This window comes from Centropristis striata, chromosome 5, assembly GCF_030273125.1.
Source record: "Centropristis striata isolate RG_2023a ecotype Rhode Island chromosome 5, C.striata_1.0, whole genome shotgun sequence".
Classification (NCBI taxonomy): Eukaryota; Metazoa; Chordata; class Actinopteri; order Perciformes; family Serranidae; genus Centropristis; species Centropristis striata.
In genome coordinates, this window is record NC_081521.1 from 5,732,429 (window position 1) to 5,751,553 (window position 19,125).

Below are 19,125 nucleotides of genomic sequence, written 5' to 3' on the forward strand. Positions count from 1 at the left end.
CTTTTATGCTGTGAAAAAATGCTTAGGTACTGCACCCAAGTCTTGGAATGGCTGTGAAAAGCCTGGTATTTATTCTGTCACCATGCTGGCTGAGATGTTGGTGACATTGTTATGTAAACAAACACACATGGGAAAACAACAGGTGATAAACAATATACGTATGAACATGACCTGAATAACTTCTGCTGAACTTGATAAATTGATATTGTAGTTATTGTGACACACTTAGGTGGTTATTTTATTTCTTTCAACTGACAACTTGCCATGTCCTGCATTTGGTGTACTGTTTTCTGTTTTTTTTGCAGACATGGCAAAAGATTTGTCAAGAAAAAAAGGTTATAATAGCCATCACAATATCCTACAAAGCTAAGGTAGAGTTTTGAAATGTCTTGTTTTGCCTGAAAAACAAGCTAAAACCCAAACAAGTTCTCTTTTCTGTCACATAAAACAAAGAAAAATAGCTAAATCTCAGTGGAGGAGCTGGAGCCAAACAATATTTGGCATTTCTAAATGAGAAAAAAAAAAAGGTTGACTCCATCAGAAGTGCTTGTTGGATGGTCAAAAAGTCGGTAACACTTAAATACAATAACCATCATTTATAAATGGTAAACGGATAGTTTATTAATGTGTAATCATCATTTATAAACTGTATATAGACCATTTAGAACGGTAAATACATAATCTATTAATATTTAACTAACTAAATCATTTAAAATGGCTAATAGATGGTATATTAATGTAAGTTTATAGTTACTTTACCATTAACAAACAATGAAATCATAATTAATAGTTTATTAAGTTGCACTCATTTTAACACCATATTAAGTATGTTAATGATTTTGAAACGATTCATATACCTTTAAGAAATTGGTTAAAAACATTGAATGATTAAATATGTATAGCACTTTGTAAATGGTTAATAATTGGTCTATAAACCATCTATAAACATTACTTAGTTGGTTATTGTAAAGTGTTACCAAAAAGCCTTGAAAGAAAAAACAAACCAATCTTTTCCGATGTCACATTTTCTGATTCCAACCACTTTTAGTTAGTTTATCCAAACCTATTTAGAAGAAAACAGAAGAATCTCCAGCCATAACACCTCAGTGAGGAGGCTGCACTTTGGCACAGCGGTGCTCGGAGCTGAAACGCCAGCATGTAAACATACTCACAAGGTCGATGTTAGCATGCTGATGTTTTCAGGTACAGTGTTTGGGGATCATTGAACTCATTTGCACCCTTTTTCCTCCAAATTAGCTCTGGTTCTTGAACCAGCTCTGCTCATGAGTCTGGAACCTTGGTGCTATCGGGGGAACCATCTCACGTTTCCACCAGTTGAAACGAGTTGAACCTTTGTGATAAAGGATATGTCTTGAATGGGGAGCGCTGCACAATGCACAAGGGAAGTAAACAGTAGCAGCAAGACGATGGATTGCATTAATTACGTGCAAGCTTTGTTCTGTTATTACAGATATTTGTTTTTATCTAAAGAACAAACCTGGACCAGCTAATAATGACAAGAAGCAGTCGAAGGCTATTCATCCTCTTTTTTTCCAACCTGTAGAATATAATGTTCACTTCTGCCATCTCTTGAACCATCAAATCACTTGAATAATTAATGAATCATCAAAGTGGTTGCTGATTCATTTCTGATAATTAACTAATGTATTAAAAAGCTTATATTAGCTCTGCTTTCAATACTATAAAATGCATTCGAATGTAATTATGCTCCAGTTAGAATCCTTCATGGATCATGTTAGCACTCATATTCAGTAACAACACAGTAACAAACATCAAGGCCGCTTGTTTGACTGCCAAGTGAATTCCAGCCAGCCTACATAGCCACTGTATAACAGCCCACTGCTGCAGTCTAACTGACGCCACCTGGCATATGTGTGTGTCTTTTCTAAATCTGCGTGCTGTCTGTAGATTTGGTGAGCTATGTGAGGAGATCATGTTTAATAAATGGGTGTTATTTTAGATGAGATCCAATTCCTAAGAGACTTGTTATGCAGGTTTATTGCTTTTGCTTAGTGCACAAGGCCACCGCTGCTAGGCTGATTTATTCATGCTCTGGATGCTTGCAAAGACACGTTATAATGCTCGCACACACATCCTTCTTAAGATCCTACAGAGCTTGACTGCCTGTGTGGGTTTTATATTCCCTCCATGGCCGCGCCGCTGTCTGACATGCCAGCCCGTCAAAACGTTGTAGTAAGTGGAGCAAAGTGTCATTGTGCTGGATTAGATTGAACCAAATGAAACTTCCTCTGCTTTTTTTTTTTTTTTTGAGGGAGAGAATTGCTCATTGGATTGACTTATAAAACTATCAGTTAGACGCTCATCTCCACACAATTTCCATAAATATCAAACAAACCCAGCCCAGAGGGTCGACTGGAGATAAACAAAAAAAAGGAACATTTTCCTTGCGGTTAGCTGCAGACATAGCGGCAAATAATCATGACTTTAAGCTTGATCGATGCATCCTGAGCACATGTGTTATCACAGAGCACATTTGTGCAACCCGTGGGCTAACTTCATTATGTTTAGGCACTGAAGGGCATGGCTAAAATGTTAGCATTTTATTGCATTATGAGCTAATGGTTGGAGGGATCATTATGTGCTGCTCTGTGGGTTGATAACAAGGCATGTGCTCTGTGTCTGTGTGAGGGCGGAGAGTCTCTGAACTCCTCATTTCCAGAATCCCGAGCAGCAGCGTTCCAGGATGAACAGAGACCCTCTGTTCTAAATTAGACCTGGTAACTCAGAACAGGGAATTAGCAAAGTGCAGACTGCAGCGCCAGGCTGCCAAAATCCAGTCAGAACAGGAGAGAGAGGCGGAGAGCACATCCACTGTCCTGCTCCTCCGTCACTGACTGTGTAACCTTGGTCCTGCTCTGCCTGACTGACTCCAGTATAGAGGAGCTGCTTGTTATGAGTCACTGCTTTTATTCATATTTATATACACTGAATTAAGCATGGCTTTGTGAAACCAAATGACTGACACAAAAGCAAATGTCCCTAAGAGGCAAGTATTCAGTCTGCGGCTGGCTAATTAAAAATAGCAACTAATTTTTTATATTTTTGGCCATCATTTCTGCCAGCGATGATATCATCGTAAAGTCTGATGTAGCTGGATAAACCCCCGAGACCAGGTTGTTAACAAACCAATAGAGAGGCTCAATATGAAACTACTTTATTTAGAGCAACACAGAATGTGAGAATATGTCCATGTTTTTATCTGTACTATGTACAAAACACCATCACTTGTTGTAAATAATAAAAAATAATAATAATAATAAAAAAATATAAAAATATATATATATATATATATATATTATATATATATATATATATATATATATATATTATATATATATATATATATACAGTTGAATTAATGTTCAAGGTAATTGGCTTTGGATTGTTGGTTATTTATTTTTTGTTGGTCAGACAAAAAGTAAAATTTGAAGACATTAATATAAATTCTGAGATACTAGCATGTCCTTTTTTTAAACTACTTTTCTTTTCTTTTTTTTTACATTTCGTGGATTAAACAATTAATCGATGACTTGAGAAGCTAATAGCCAGATTAAATCAAAATGAGAATAACCATTAGTTGCCGCTGTAGAAAGAATAATAATATAGTATAGCGTAGCCTACCCATGATATACCATTCAAAAGATACATAAAACTACTGTATGAACTTCACTCATCTCATAACATATGATAAGCACATATTTACATGGTTAATTGTCTCTTATAAGGATACAGTTATAATTACACATAGGGCCTGGCCTTTTATTTATTTATTTTAGCTAGAATGAATATATGACCTTCTTCTTGTTTGTGTCCTTGTGTGCTTTTCACCAATATGTGCTCAAAGGGCTGCTTTCCAAAAAAATAACTTTATTGAGGAATATTAAACATTATTATAAATTATCCATCCAATCCAACCAATTCTAGAAATTAACACACAGAAAATTATTATTTTTTCTTAAATAGCTAAATTAACATGTAGGTTAGTGCCAAAATAATAATAATAATAATGAAAATAAAATAATGAATGAATTAAACGGCTCAATAAACATCAGTGTATGTTCAGTATAGTCAATTGCTGACCATTTAAAAAAAAGAATAAACAAAATATAAAACAATTAGCCATAAACTACAGTAAATTACAGTAAAACACTGTCAAATTTCATCAGGAATGGGGCGTAAAATTAAAAATTGTGTATCACCGTAGTAGACACTTTTAATTACCGTAAATCAGAGAATAGCACAATTTTTACTTTTACTGTCATGAACTGTGGGAAACGCACAGTTTTGCTGTAAAAATATAACATTTTCATGTAAAGTTAATGGAGATTTGCCATGATGTGTGAATGAATGACACAATTACCTTAAAAATAACGAGAATATTCAGTCTAAATTAGTTTTTGCTGATATTTAAATATACAGTAGAAAGCCCCCTCACTGTATTTTTTACGGGGAAGTTCTGGCAACCACAGCTGCCGGTAATTTACCGTAAATTTAACAGATTATTTTTTTACAGTGCATCGCTTCCTGCATTATAAGTTCTCTAACATTGGTACCAACATATATGTGACAAAAACAAGACCCAGTTAAACCACAGAATATGTAATAAACCGCAATTATCCTCTACAGTATCGAGTGTTTTGTTTTTTGGCCTTCATTCCATGATGCATACATCAAAGATGTCCAACTAAAAGCAACCAGCATACGTCCTTTGACAGCTGCCAGCAATATTTTTTTTTTCTTGCCATGTTTTTCAGGAGCATCCACTCCAGAGAGTCTGTCGAGATGAAAAGGATGTTGTACAACCCGCTCGTCTAGAGAACTGGACACCTGTTTGGAGACAACCACGTCCCTAACACAACCGGCAAACAGACGGCTCGGGGCCGGATTAGGGGAAATGAAGAAGGAATGAGGACATGCCTGGTGTCCATGGCGACAGATAGAAACAGGGTTCCCCTCTACATATAGGACATACAGGGGGTCGAGGTATAGAGTGTCTGCTCGATAAACACACAGAGGCAGAGAGGATAGGGTGTCCCCCGGGTGGGCACATATAGAGCAGTAAGTGAGAGGGTGTCAACGTGTGTACACGCGCATGGCAAGGGCAAGAGGTGAGAGACCATTCACACACACACAGACGGCCACATTCACAGGTCTGTGTGCACCAAAACAAACCCACATACAGCTGCTGGGATGAAAGAAGGCAACAATTCACACACACTAACGCACACATGTGCAGAAGTTGACTTGTTGAAACACAAGAGCGAACAGGCTTTGATCTGCTGAGAAGCTCCACGGGACTTTTTTCTGCAGCCGTCTGTCATGAGCGAACTCAAAGTGCTGCCGTGTTTGAGTACATGGGATGATGAGGGAAAAATCACGTACAGCTCAAGAGAAGAGCCCTCTACAGGCCGCTCTTCACTCGTGGTCAGCCAGTCGGAGTTGTCTCCTCCAAACTTAAATGAGACCCTCAGGGAGCAAACACCTCCACACATGCACACAGGAGAGTAGACACGAAAACACATGTAAACATTTGGAGTTCCTGTCTATAAGTTTTATTACATACTTTACTAAGCAGTGTGTGTAGAAGCTCTAAATCAGGGATGGGCAGTGACGGTTCTCGACCAGTTTTACTGTGGGGGCCCAGGAGGGGCCAGTGTTTAATCAGAGGGGCACATTAAAAAACGGCAAAGATTATATTTCAGCATTCAAAACCTTTATTTTAGCTTATTTGATAATCTCATTTAAGTTTATTTGGAAGATACTAAAACATTGATTTAAACAATGAGACGAACCAACAATAACAAATATTTTTGTATGACAATGACTTTTATTTTTATTTTGAAAGTGCTTTAAAGTGAGAATAATCTTACATATATATATGCATTTATTGCACAATTAAACTATTATACAATGTACACATTCTGGGTTCCTTTTGTGCATAATGAGATATTGTTTGATAGGTGAGAATTGTTCCGTCGTTCATCGCTATAAATTGTTAATTTCATTATTAATTTGAAACAGGGGCCACAGCAGGGGCCAAGGGCCTCTTCACAGGGGCAGTGGCCCCTCTAGGCCCCTGTGTAGAACCACCACTGGGGATGGGCAACTTAAATGCTGGAGGGGGCCACAATTTTTCATGGACACTACCACAGGGCCACATATAGGACCATGCACTTAATCAGATATGATGAAACTGCAATTTGAAATATGATTACAGTGCAGTAACATATTTCATGCTCAAATGCATGTATAACAGTATAAATAGGAATACAAAGGGTTTGAAGCAAATAAAAAATAACCACAAAGGAAGATTTCTTTTGATCATTTACAGCAGTTTTTTGTCACTTCTTCACCACTGCAAACTTGTTTTTTAAGAGCCTGACTGATTGTAGATTTTTAAAACTGATTCTGATAGCTGGTACTTGAGAATAAGATGTTATTTTATTCTGGTAGAAATGTTTTGGCAAGATTCCTCAAATTTGGTTTAGTAGGAGCTGTGTTAAAGATATGTCTTAGTAAGATATTTTACAGTTGAACAATCACCTATCACGACAAAACAATGAGTCATTTTTTTTTACACTAAACTTCAATGAAAATTATGTTAAATATGCAAAAAAAATTGTGATTTCTTTTTTTTTCAGAGCAAGAACAACACCAACATTAATTGCAAGAAGTAATTTTGTGCATTTTTACACTGCACTTTTAAGATTTCATGCTCAAATGCATGTAGTTGTACTGAGGGCCACTTCAAGTCAGGGTGCGGGCCGTATGCGGCCCCCGGGCCTCCAGTTGCCCATCCCCGTTCTAAATAGTGTATTTCACTCAAACGGCACATTCAAAAGAATACTTACATTTCAGCAGAATTACGATTTTGTGCATGTTTGGATTAGCTTTAATAGCATCACAGCCATAAGTCATGCTGGGATTCATCAGTAATATTGCTTTATGAGCTGAATAGTGGCTTTAACACAGTTGAAAGAAGACATTAGGTCTATATATGTGCAACCTTGTGCAAATGATGCATTCTTCAAACCTCCTCCCAGGCCTTCAGCAATTATATCTCATGCTTTATTAGCTGTAGCTACAGTAAACTTGAGTTAAGGCTCAATAACACTCTGTGTGGGTGAACTGGCTGACAGTGCTGGCAACTTAATCAAACCCCACACAGCTGTTATCAGATTTACTTTAAAATATTGCAAAATTATGATTGGTGACAGGAAATATGTGGCATATTTTTTTCCAAATTAAACCCCGCCCTGCTAAACCATCATCCCACCAACATATGTCATAAACAAGCAATACCAACTACTGTAAGAAACAGCCATCATAGCAAAAATGTTCAGTTATTTCCTCACAAAAACATAATTGGTTGTGCAATAATGTTTAGAAAAGAAAACAGATTATTATTATTATTTTAGGAAAATTGCATTTAATTTGCATATTGCTAAAAAGTGAAAATAGAGAAAGCACATGAGGGAATTTATCTGATCTATCTGTTCCATTTTGTCTATTAAAACAGCAGGAATTGGATATTTTTGAGTACATTGGCATTTAAAAAAAGTACTAATTAAAACAGGAAAAGAAAACAAGTCGTTGGGGATAAATTGGAATGATTAATGCACCTTTGAAATATAACAAAAAGTATGCCTCTGGGTTCTGCATTTACCCTGGTTGCTAGGATGAGGGTCCACCAAAAAACCCTCACACAAATACAGGAATCTCTGTATTGAAACCAAAACTTTGGCAAAAAATTGAAAAAGAATGAGTTTTCTGGGACAGTCCATCTCCAGTTTTTCTCTTACCTTTAAGCTATTCATCAGTCAAGATTGTTTTGGTGTGAGTTGCCAAGTCTTGAGTGTGAGATATCGACTGTATAAATGTCTGCCTCCTCTTAAAAATAATAGCAGTAGATGGCAATTCGCTTTTGGTGCTCAAAGTGCCAAAAGAAATGCATTTGGAAGACTTTATACAGCAATGTCTCTTTCCAGAAAATCATGACCCAGTTTCTCAAGATAATCCTCAGATGTAGTTGTGAGCAGTTCAGTTTGATCTCTACAGTCCACATCTCACACCAAAACAATCTAGATGGATGAATAGAACTATATATAAGAGGGAAAATATGTGTATTTTTCACTTTAAAATTTGACTTTACCCTTCATGTACCATATAACAAATGTTTACTATACCCATATTTGGCATCTATTTTTTCTTCACCTATATGATCTGACAATTATTTTTTCACTTTAACCTACTTGATCAACATATTAAATACACAAAAATCATGAAATCCGAGTTGAAAAATTATACTATTTACTACAATAAAAACCACAAATATGCTCAATGAACTGTTTTGGAACTTGAAAATGTGAACATAGGATGCAAATATGAACATATAAATATACATATAAAAGGTACAATTTAAATATAATAAAACTATATACAAAAAAGTCCTATAAAAACGTGTATTTATAGGTGTTTTTTCCTTGTTAGCTGCAACTCTTCAATCAATCAATCAATCAATCAAACTTTATTTATATAGCGCTTTTCATACATATAAATGCAACTCAAAGTGCTTCAAAACAAACTATGTGCAAAATTTCACAGAGAGCTACACCAACGCTCAAATATTTCTGTACTATCAAATTAAAACTATCATATCTTTGGTTTTACATGACCTAAGAATGTCAGTGTTGAATGTTTTTTTGTTAAACATCACATGATCTGATCAGAACGGTACGACCAGAGGGTTAACCCTTAAGACAAATTTCAACCCTTGAGAATATTGGAGGATATTACATACGGCCAGAATGTGTAGAAAAAAACATACGGACCCAGGGGAGGTGGGTAATATTTTGAAATATACATTTACGAGATTAAAGTGGCAAATCTACGAGAAAGTAGAAAGTTTAAAGTGGTAAATCTGCGACTTTTTTCACGATTTGCCACTTTAAATCTTTGAAATCTAAGACTTTTTTTCTTGTAGATTTGCCACTTTAATCTAGTAAATTTGTAACTATTTTCTCGAAATATTTTTATTTTTTATTTTGGATATCCACTGAAGTGACCAAATAGGGTTCTTCGTCCGATAAAGGGTTAAGGTTATCATATAAAATATCACTTTGAGGGGCAACTTGAACAATTAAAAGCAGTTGATTTAAGCATGAAAAGGTTCCTCCGTCGTGGCTGCACTTGTACAATCTCTCCACCGAGAAGAGAAAGAAACGAGACAGGGGGAGAGAGCTTTGGCTGTGAAACACGAGAGGCTTGAAATTAAAGAGCAGTGTTTCATCTCTCAGCGTGTCTGTCTCAGCTCTGTCACATATAATGGGAGGGGTCAGCCCTTGGGGCAGAGGGGACTGTCCTCTCCTATCAGCCCACGGCTTCATCTGGTGTTAAAGCATAACCGTGTCAGCCTGCGGTGTGAGCCGCCTGTCAGCCACAGAGCCCCAGAGAGGGTTATCAGACCCCGGGGCTGCTGCTGCTCCTGGAGCAGAGAGGAGGCCAACAGCCACGTTCACTGCAGCTACTAAAATGTGGACTGAGGCTGATAAGATTACACTAAAGCAACTAGGGTTGTCAAAAGTATCGATACTGAAAGTTGAAACCTGGTCTCACAGAAATCCGTGAAATAGCCACGGATTTCGCTTAACTCAAAATCCGTGGAATAGCCACGGAATCGCTCAAATTTCCGTGAAACTGACACGGATTTCGCTACAATGCAAGTTAATGACAGTCATGTCCCGTGGCTATTCCATGGATATTTTTTCCTATTGGTTTGTTCCAAGTCACGTGACTTTCAAGGTCCCGGCGGTCAGAACAAAAAACATGGTGGACAGCTCTCTCATTTTTAGTGAAAAAATAATATTTTGACTTAGTTTCTGCATAAAAATGGATTTTGATCACATTTCTAGCGAGAAATATATGTTTTATTTTCTAAATATTCACTCAGTGAATGTACATAATCGCTTTGTATGTTGGAATAGTCACGGGATATGACTGTCGTTAACTTGCATTGTAGCGAAATCCGTGTCAGTTTCACGGAAATTTGAGCGATTCCATGGCTATTCCACGGATTTTGAGTTTAGCGAAATCCGTGGCTATTTCACGGATTTCTGTGAGATCATGTTGGAAAAAAGTATCGATACTAAAACGTTATATTCGGATACGATACTCATTTTTAAAAGTATTGACGTTAAAAAAACCCTCATTGGATGGATTGGATTGGACACTTCCTCACCAAATGTAAAAAATATGAACTAATTAGAGAAACATATTTCCAAAAATTTGAATGTGTCAAAAAAGGTTTTTTAAAATGGTCAGATGAGGAAAAACTGCCGTTCCTCCTCAGGGAAGAGTCACAGAGCTGTAGATTAGATTAGCAGCAGTCTATGTTTCTGCCTGTCACACACTGAGAGAGCCAGTGACACACAGCAGTTGTTTTTTTTGTTTTTATTTTTAATTTTATTTTTTCTTCTGTTTTTGCTGGGACAGTTAGATTGTATACATTATATGTTGATTGTAATTCAATGATTGTAAATATTGCTTTCTTTTATTGTTATTAGTTTTTCTTTTCTTTTAAAATGAATAACAGAATTATAATAATCTATTGTAAATATTGCTTTCCTAATCCTGTTATCTTTTTTTCTGATGCTTGCTTTGGCAATATATACATTGTTACGTCATGCCAATAAAGCCAATTGAATTGAATTGAATTGAAATTGAATTAAATTGAAATTGGATGAACTCAATTAAATTGTGGGCAGAATTTCCATCCAACAAATATATGTAGCCCAAACTCAAAACAAGTACATCGATGCAATATAATGTACTTGAGTTAATGTAGCTCACTTTTTTACATTTGGTCGAACTCAAATTAAAAACGTGTATGTATTGTATTTAAATTTAGTTACCTCAACTCATTTATGTCAAGGACAGCTAAAATTTAAAAAATTGTGTTCGTTCAACCTAAGAACATAGAATTGGAAAACTGAAAGTCATTCTCTTTGGGTTGAAGGGAAGGACAGGGGAGTAAATTAATACATTTTAGGTTACACTTCTTAAACTACTTTTGATTTGATTTCAATTGATGTATTTTCATTAGACAAACAATACATTAATGTGTCACATCTAAGAAGGGCTTGAATCATTTTTTTGAGTGTAGGGTTGTCACGATACTAAAATTTTCAACTCGATAGGAAAGTATTCGATTCTCGATACCATTTTCGGTACCACGAGGATAAAAACAAAGACCCCAAAATTTAACAGAAATATTTTTATTAACAAGAAAAATGCAACATGTAAAAATGAACAGAATCCAAGATGGCAGCTTGTGTGGTTAACCTGGTTAAATAAAGGTTAAATAAATAAAATAAAAAGAACCACAGGTTAAATATTTATAATAAAAAACAATTGTGAAAAAAGAAACTGCAACTATGACAACAAGCTTCAGGTCTGAGGTAGTGCAAAAAATAAATAAATACAATAAACGATAACAATTACAGGGTTGTCAAAAGTATCGATACTCAAAAAAGTATCGATACTTTTGACAACCCTATAATTGACACAGTGTCAGTATACATAAGCATAGAGTTAATACGTTTACATAAATGTTGGTGACTGAAAAGTGTTATTTTCTCTCTTAAAGTCCCAGAATGAAGCAGAGAAAAGTCGACCTGCAACCAAACGGCAACACACACAGCCGAAAATATTATTCTAATTGTTATTGTTTATTGTAATTATTAATTTTTTGCACTACCTCAGACCTGAAGCTTGTTATCATAGTTGCAGTTCTTTTTTTCACAACTGTTTTCTATTATAAAAATTTAACCTGTGGTTCTGTTAGTTTTTACATGTTGCATTTTTCTTGTCAATAAAAATATTTCTGTTAAATTTTGGGGTCTTTGTTTTTATCCTTGTGGTATCGAAAATGGTATCGAGTATCGAATATTTTCCTGAATATCGGTATCGAGGTGAAAATGTTAGTATCGTGACAACCCTAAAAGCAACGTGTTAATAATAATCTGTGGCGTTTTAAAGAGTGAATGACACTACAAGACTTTTTGCAGATTGTATAAATAAATTGCTGACAAGTTGCGATGAAAGTTTCTAATTCCAAGTCAAGACAAGACAAAATTACTGATGTAAGAATTTCTGAGCATCTTCCAAAACTGTGTGGGATTTCTGGCTGACATGATGAATTTGGAGCACCATCAAGTTGGTTATTAAACAAGGTTTTTATTTATAACAAAATACTGTAATATCTCCCTCATCCCCCAGACATATTTCTGCCTATTTCAGAACTAAAACTCTCTTATCTTAACACAAAAGCAGATTATTTCTCTCCATCATAACAACTGTCACTCCTCTTTCTGCGATGCCATGACAGCTCAGGAGGAACACAAAAAATATCGACATCAGAAACATTCCCATTTGCAAAATCTGTCATATCTCAAAGTGGCACGAATCAATACTTTCAGGGCTTCTTGTCAGGGCAACTTAGAGTCACGTCAATCAGGCTACAGAATCTGCATAATAACGAGTGAATCCAATAGGTAATGAACAGCAGTGATAATTGACACTCCATTATGGTAGTCTACCCTAAGCAATCAGTGTCTGTGACCGTCAGGATAGAGCAGTATTTAGTCAGTTCTGACTCAATACTTATTAATAAGTGTGTGGCCTTGAAAGAACATGGCCACTGTGCGGAAACATACATTGATCAAGTGTTGTTTTCACAAAGGAACCCATCTCCTCATTAGGTAAACCCGAGTACCTTCCTCTTTCTCATTATTGCCAGCAGGGATGAAAACAGCACAAACATACAGATAATGAACCTTACGGGGACGTGTTTCTGGGCTGTCAATTGTTATCTCCCGAGTGGCTGCTGGTTCCAGACACACAGTGACACCGTCTGAGCCTTTATTTACACTGGCTTTAGTGAGAATGGGGACAGTGTGGCCCGAGACCTCTACTGCACACAAGTCAGCTGGCTTTCCTTATCTCACTTTAGGGCTAATGCTAACTTTAATTATCGATTAATCTGTTGTTTTCTTGAGCATAATTTTGGCTGTAAACGAGCACTAAATGTTGAAACATTTGTATCTTCAAATCCCTTGTTTTATTTGACATAAACAATACATTTAAACTACTAGAATATATTGCTAGAGCGCAAACTACTTATTAATCGACTTATATTGTCGGCCGATATTGTCCTACACTGTAAAAAATGTCTGTAGATTTTACAGTGAAAAACTGCTAAACCATGACAGTAAAAGACAGTAAAATGATAAATCGGTTAATTCAGTTTCAGTAACAATGAAACACCGTAAATGTATATTTCAGCCAAATTAATTTTTTTCTTTTTTTAAAATACATTACTCCACTGTAAAATACACTGGCACCGCATTTGTAGCAAAAATATACTGTAATATATATACAAGCTGTCATTTTTGCATTTATAATTCATAAAAATACTTTTTCTAACTGTTAAATGTACTAAACACCATATATCTAACAAAAATATACTGTAATATTTAATGGTAAAATCTTTAATTCATTCATTTCCTTGTCAGTTATATGGCAGAACAGCGTTTCTTTTGATAGAAAAACTTTTATTTTTTACGGTAAAATATGTAATAAAATGCCATATCAACAGTCATAAACGGGAAATCAACAGTGCTAATATCATTTTACCGTAATATTCCAAAAAGTTGCACCATATTTATTACGGTAAAGTTCTGGCAACCACAGCTGCCGGTTTTTACCGTAAAAACAACAGTTTTGTTTTACAGTGTATCAAAACCATGTTGGTATTTATCAGTATTTGATATATGTTGTCAGATGCTATTTATTTTTATTCATTCTTGAAATTGTCAGCAATTGACTGATACTAAACATACAGTACTATATAGCTATTTTACTGATATCTATTCTCATTTAAATGGTCAGTTATTGAGTGACACTAGGCAAACAGTATGGATGTTTATTTATTTCATTTTTTATTTATTCTTTATTTAAATTGTCAGTAACTGACATATACTAAACATACAGTATTGATGTTAGCTATTTCATTCTTATTTATTCTTTATTTTTTCACTGTTCATTTTAAAAATTGGTTGATAACGTAACACACTGTGAAATAAATAAAATAAATAAACTGCCGGATAATCTTTAATAAAGTTATTTGTTAACAAAAGCTTTTGCAAAGTCAGCTACCCTGACCCTGACATCAGTGATTTTCTTTCCAACTCTAAAATCGAAATCCTCACATTTAAGAAGCTCAAACAAAAGAGGCATCTGTCTTTTTTGTTGCTTGAATTGTGACAGAATTCTGCCATTGGATAAATTGACTAATCGTTGCAGCTCTAGCTCTGTAACAAGCCAGTCTTTTTCAAATTATAGATCTCTTCCAGTAAATTTAGAAAAATCTCTACTTGGCTTTGTACATCACGTGCTGCAGTGCTGTTTTCATTCGATTATACAGTTTGACTTCTCCAGCGTGTTTATCCCTCTGGACTCAACGCTGGAATTTTCTGGTCATTTGCCTTGCCTTGACTTACAATGGCATGCTTCTTATTATTAGAGAGCTTCTATTAGGACCATATATCATTCTGAATGGTTTTTTTGGCATGGTGGAGAATACACTTTGGCAGGGTATTAACTCTAGCTTTTATCCCATCCCTCTTGCTGGATGAAGGTCACTCTCTCTATCTGCAAAATGACTTTCCTCTCTTCTCTTTCATCCCTGCTTTCCTCCCATCCTCCACACCAGGGCATGAGTCAGAGAATCTGACACCTCGGAGGAGAGGAGAGGGAGGAGAACAGTAGAGAGAAAGAGAAGGGAGACAAATTGAGAAAGAAAGGGGGAGAGATGGGGACAGTTGGAGGGAAGAGAGACGAGCTGATCGATATCTCAGAGAAACAAGAAACCTGAGAGCATGTGGACGGGCCCCTGCTTCCTTGACAAACAAGACACTACTAAAAACAGCAATTAGATTTATCAAATGGTGCAGGAGTCCTCGCTCTGATTGGCTGTACAGTATCCTTCACAGTGGCGTACAGTCCGGGTCCAAAGTCATATTGTTTACATCATCATGCTTAAGTTAGCCGAGTGGCCTGTGTGTTATTTGCTATACAACACTACCCGTGCACGTTGAACTGAAACTACATATTACATAAGCTCCTCAACAAACCAAGCACAAACCCAAAAATAGTGCAGTCCCTGTTAAATATTTCAGGCACTCGGCAGCTGAAGAGGGGGATAAAAGGCTTCTCTCCTTCTTGGTCGCAATACAAAAACAGACACACACACACACTGATGCAGATGGCCAATTGAAAGAAAACCTCCATTTAGTACTGTAGAGCAAAGCGGATTACTGTCACGAAGGCAGTCTTTTAGCTTATTCGCTTGATATACAGCACTTACTGAGTGGAGTGGCGTACTTAGCATACACCTTTCTGTATTTCTTGGGTCTCTTTCTGTACTGTATCGACTGCATGAAAGCTTCTCTTTGATGGTAATTTCTGAACTAAATAAATCACGCTCATGAGACTCTTTGCGAGACACAACAGGAGAGTCATGGGGCCTGCTGGGTCAATGTTTGGAGCTCAACACAGAGCTATCTTTTCATAGCGGGGACAGCCCGCGGCTCTGTCAGACACTGGGTCAGTCTTAAGAACAGCAGCGAGGGTCACATTCTGCTTCAGAAGAAAGCCCCTCTTCATAAGCACAACAACACAACAAAGGAATCTACACTGTTTATTTGCATGCAAGCAGCACTAATCAATGAGCATTCATGTGATTTTTTTTCATGTCGTTCTTATACAACTACACCCTCCAACATAAGGATAATAAACTGGAATCTATTGCAATCGACAAAGCTGGAAAAGAGGGTGATGAGCCTCAAGAGTCTGTAGTTATTAGATAGTGACAAGCACAGGTTAATTGCTGAAATGCAGGTTAATTGCTACAGGGGATTTGTCTCAAATATTGGAGAGGAAATTAATTTGAATCACAACAACGCTCCTGTGACAACAACATCTAAATTAACGCCTGAGTGGAGATGGAGGTACTGACTTGCCTCGTAAAACGTGGGGTCCAAAATCATGTTTTAAGTCTACATGGAATAGATTAAACACAGAGAACAATTAAAGACTAATTTGATATTGACATTGCTTAAGTAATAAAGAGAATAAAATACGTTTTGGGACGTTTTGTCAATGTTAACAATCCTGCTCCCCTGTGCTGTTAATGGCTACATTATCTCAGAAAGCTCCTCTTGTACTTTCCTCATCAGTATGATTTCTCTCTGCAGAACTGTTTATAAGACTAAAGCTGCTGCACTGGGCTGCATTTACTTGATGACTGCAAGCTAAAACTAAGCATTGTGCCTGTTTCAACCCCCCCCCCCCCCCCTTCAGTCTGCAAGAACAGCATTTTAGTAGATGAGTGGGATTATTGGCAGTTTCCAGACGTTGGAGCAGCACGTGTCAGGTCTGGCTTCTGTTATTTATGAAGCCTCTCGGCCCCAGCCCTCACTCTGCAGCAGAGATGCAGGTGGGGTTTCATTATTGAAGATGCTCTTCCACTTCTTATTAGATCTCCGACTCTCAGAGTGCATTAAGGAATTGCATTTGGACGGAGAGTCAGCAATACATAACGGTCTGTCTTTGTGCCCCCTGGAGTTCCTCAGAGACACGTGTGCCCCTCACATCAGCCAAATGTATGTAAGCCTTATTCCCTTTTCAGGAATAAAAAGTGTTTTTGCACTCAGGCAGACACCCCCATCAACACACACACACACACACACACACACACACACAGAATAAAATTCTAGTCTTTATTGATCTCTGTTTTGTGTTTGAGAAGATAAACCTGAATCATGTTCCCCTGCTTTTTCAGTAAAATAGTGTGTTACAATGTAAATTAATTCTCCCACAAGCAGCTTACAGTTACACCAATAAGTGATGTGCCAGTATCCAATTGTGTCCTATTTTGCTCCATGTTTGTTTGAGTGGTGCACATGTAAGATTCATGAGCGTCTCCAGGCAGCAGGGAACATGATTTCCTGAATCAATCAGCTGGTCCACTATCAGCTGCCTTTTTTTATATTGATTCTTTTGTAGTGAAGAGTCTAAAGATAGACAGTCTCATAAATAACATATGGGCCCATTGTGCAAAAGTGGATACATTTAGGCCATAATATGCAAAATGTGTGTTATTAAAACTGGAAGTGGGAACAGTGGGCACATTTTTATTCCAGCTATAACAATCTTAGAGAAAAATCAAGACCAATTTGTATTGAAGCTCACAGTAATTAAAATGTTGACAGGCCTGTTTGTACCCTCAATGCTAAATTAAAATAATCCTTCAAATGATTTGTGTTTACTGGCTGGGAATGTCTGGCAAACAAAATGGGAACTACTATATTAAGGGGAATAATCATAGGCGTTAAAGAGTGTATTTGTGTACTACAACTATACATTGTACTTTGCCAAATGTGACGCTGAAACCTGGCAGAATGGAGTAAAACATGTCCAGCCAAATAACACCTGCACTGGATTTTGTTTTTCATTTGGGTCAGCTTAACAAGACAGTTTTTCTATCCCAGTGTAAGACTAATGCAATTAGGCATCTTGGTGAATAATGGTGCTGTCACACACACTCGCTGCCTCAGCACCAAACAGGCGCCCACAGTAGGCTACCGGACTTGTTGAGAATGATCTCTGTGTTCAGGACTGGCCTGGCCAACAGGGTCCACTTTCATTATCATAAAACCGTCATCACACAAGAGACCAATTGTCTCCTCGGTCTTGCTGTGTCCCCTGCTCATCTGGTGACTTTGTGCCATATGCTGGATTTAACAACCCCAGTCACTTTATAGCCCCTTTAATTCACCTCCAGCATATGAATCTAGCAGTTCTGGATATAATTTCAGCTCATACTGTGCTCAAATAAGTAAAAACACAGGACAGTAAGATTTAACATAGTCAAAATTGTCTGATTCTAGCTTTAATTCGGTGAGTTTGTATTAATAACACACGTCTCTCTATTTGTTAGGTGCAATTCTAGGAACACTAAATATGACAGTGGATAGCGCAGAGTGTCACCTATCGCATGAGAGCTGTTTCAAGTTGCAGAATTGGGAACATGCCGTCCAAAAACGTGCCTTTTCCTAAATAATCAAAGTCACTTACCTGTTTTCATGTAAAAGGTCGCAGGCTGCAGTTCCCACTAAAGTATCCCCATGGATGTGTGTTGTGACCGGGCTTTGTATCCACATAGAGTCCAATGACGCGGACGTGTTGTGCGGACTGTCCTCCCGGTGTGTCAGCAGACTGGAGTGCAGGGCGCCTGTGCGCTGAGGAGGGGAGACACGCACACACGCACACACACACACGCACACACACAGAGACACTCACACACTGAAAGATGCAGCCAGGCGGCGACCACCCCGCTCACCCTGATCACTAGCAGCTCGTGGGAGAGATCCGAGTGCTCTCTGGGTAAAAAAAAAAAAAAAAAAAAAAAAGTCCCCTTGGCTCAGCCGTGTTCAAGCCTCCGGTATGTTTGTATCCCCGCCTCGGCCGGTGTGCTGATCCTGTCCCCGCAGGACCTCTACTGGGAGCTCAGCGCGCGCCTCTCCGTGCGTCGCACCGCAGAGTGACACATCCAGGATCTCCGAGGCTCCGCGCGGCGTGAAATCAGAGCATGACCGGGGAAATTATATTTGCTGAATCAATCAGACTGCTCAGAAATGTGCGGCATTACATTTTCTCAATTAAAGTGAGTGTTTCAGTTGATTGAAAATAGGCTCAGCGAGGTATCAGTTTACATCAAAACATAACGGCTGCTTTTAATATTCGATCAATTTACTGCTTATTTACTATTTACGCATTAATCTGCTGGTCTAATACGCTACCCCACACCTTTTGAGAAATTGTCTCAGGTTTTACTGTTCCAACAAAGCTCACCGTAGATTCAATGCAAATCTTGACACCGAATTTCAATAAAATGAAAAAGGCAAAGAGCAATGGCCTGTTCAAAGTCGGTGGTGCAAATAGAAAATTTAATCTCTTGGGATT

The 19,125-nt window shown here is 37.4% G+C and overlaps 1 protein-coding gene across 1 annotated transcript in view; it reads right to left on the reverse strand.

Annotated features, from left to right (window-relative positions):
* Positions 1 to 18,545, reverse strand: part of LOC131971633 (poly(rC)-binding protein 4-like) — a 57,700-nt gene extending 39,155 nt beyond the window's left edge. Inside the window, exon 1 of the mRNA XM_059333161.1 lies at positions 18,238 to 18,545. The gene's annotated coding sequence lies outside the window, so the exon portion shown is untranslated. The remainder of the gene's footprint in view (positions 1 to 18,237) is intronic.
* Positions 18,546 to 19,125: the final 580 nt, after the last annotated feature.